This window comes from Andrographis paniculata, unplaced genomic scaffold (assembly GCF_009805555.1).
Source record: "Andrographis paniculata isolate CXL003 unplaced genomic scaffold, ASM980555v1 Contig130END, whole genome shotgun sequence".
Classification (NCBI taxonomy): Eukaryota; Viridiplantae; Streptophyta; class Magnoliopsida; order Lamiales; family Acanthaceae; genus Andrographis; species Andrographis paniculata.
This window is the reverse complement of record NW_026137403.1, coordinates 2,903-5,000: the sequence shown is the minus strand read 5'-3', so window position 1 is coordinate 5,000 and position 2,098 is coordinate 2,903. Positions and strand designations below refer to the sequence as shown.

At 46.0% G+C, this 2,098-nt stretch overlaps 1 pseudogene; it reads left to right on the top strand.

Moving 5' to 3' along the window:
- LOC127257360 (NADH-ubiquinone oxidoreductase chain 5-like) overlaps positions 1-280 on the top strand; it is a 1,919-nt pseudogene extending 1,639 nt beyond the window's left edge.
- The last annotated feature ends 1,818 nt before the right edge of the window (positions 281-2,098 follow it).

The window sequence follows — 2,098 nt, the reverse complement described above, 5'->3', positions numbered from 1 at the left end:
CCACTGCCTGAAAGGACTATGTCCAAGGGACCGCCGCCCCCCCACAAGGTACATCTTGCGCCTATGGGCCGCTATAACTATCCAAGAAGACACTCGAAACTGGAAGGATAAAGAAACCAACCCGGTGGACTGCCGAGCGGAAAGTCCTACGACACAGGAGCGGGATTCTCTAAAAAGCCAAGGTCGTGGGTGGCCAAGAGGGCCCACTTGGAGACTTGGGATCTCAGCTGCGAAGGTTGCAACAAGCCGGCCGGCCGATAGGCGAAAGAGAATCAACTAGTTTCTGATCTGATGATCTGAGTAGGCTCATAATAGGGAATACCCTAACCTGGGAACCGGGGCCTGTCCATCCTTAGGACTTTTAGCAACTCGCGATTCGCGATTAAAGGCCTTTTCTTTTAGTAGAATCTTGAATTGATGAGTCTACAGACAAGTCCAAGCGTGGCATGCAATGGCAATTCAGAAATATCGTAAGAGAAGAAAAAGAGCTGACGAGCTGGACTCGATATCGATGAGGCGACCCTAAGATAAGGAAAGCTTTAGTAGCTACCTTGAAGTAGAGGTGAGAAGGGTACGATAGTAAATCGGGGGACTCACAACCGGGCCAAAGCTCGAGGGATGACTCTATTGCAGCGGATTTTCCTGCAGCTGATGTTACAGAGGAAAGACTAGACGCTAGGAGAGTTGGGAACTAGTCAAGTCTTAAGACAAGGTTCGAATAAGCTCTTACAGTTAGGAACGAAAGGTTCCTGACAAACTAATAAGACTAGGAGTCAAGGGCATAAACAAAATAGGCATCCCCGGGATGGGAAAGACAAAATTGAATAGTTCCTAGTTGAAGAAGAAAGAGAAGAGCTCGAGACTTCGGCAAGTCACTAAGGTTTGGGCACGGAAATGCCACCCTTTCTGGCTTTCCAAACAAAGCCCATCGAAGTCCAGTCCATCTAATTCATTTTATTCCCATTCGCTATCCGAGTGCAATCGGCAAAAGCAAGTTTCTCTTTCTTCTTTTCCTTCACATAGCTTCCGTAGTCCAACCACGATTCACGGAGGATCCTTGCTTTTTTTGTTAGCGCACCTGTCTTTCTCGGTTACGCAACAACCCGTTGTTCTGTTGTCTTTTTTTTTCCCTTCCACGTAAAAAGTTCGTCAAGCGTGGTTAGGATGTCCATTTGGAACAAGAGGGAGGTCATCCCCTTGTCCATCCATCCCCCGGGATGGTATTTGCCGATTACGTACGAGAGCCCACCCCATACTATAAAAACCAAGGTGGTAGCTCCGCTCTTATGGAGGAAGTGGCTCCATAAGCTACCATGCTCTAAAAGGGTATTATATATAGGACATGGCAAGTAACGTAACGAGATTGAAAAGAATAAAGCGGATAAAACGGAGCTCCCCTCTCACTTTGTTCGAGCAACTACGCCCCTCTCCTTATCAGTCGAGTATCTTGAAACCTCTCGAAAACGAGTTTCTCAACCCCACATTCTATGCTTTTCCGCTCTTGGCTCAATCTGAATTGGTATGATTTTCAGTACAGGACGTAAGCATCATGCATGGGTGGGAGATGGAAAGGACGAAAGGTCGCTCTTTGGTCAACAAAACAAGCGAAGGTCTTGACCTGGAAGGATCGAAGAGAGCGCTAGTAGATCGAGCTGTAGGTGCATGGACTTGTGTAAAGGAAGAGAAAGAGAGCAACTCCTTTCACAGCTCGTCACTAATACCCCTTAGTTACTTCGCTTTCCTTCTACTAGCCCGAAGGGAAATAGAAGACTATAAAAGTGGAATATCATGAGTGTTCATAAAATGATTTTACTCATCACCCTCAATCCAGTATCTACTAATAAGCTAACTGGAAAGCTTCAAAGCGGTGAAGGAATCCAATTACAAACCTGAAAGGTCTTAGCTCCAAAACGCTTTCACCCCCGATCCGGGGCTAGCTTTGCTTGCTTCCCTCTTCCTCGGTAAATACCTTTATTAAGTATTAAGAGAAAAGGAATAAGAATCGGCTTTCTTTTTCGTAGAATAGGCTGCAAAAAAAAGGGTCTTCCGGTCGAGCAAGCTTTTCTTTTAGAACCACCTCTTGAAAGGAAAAAGAGGA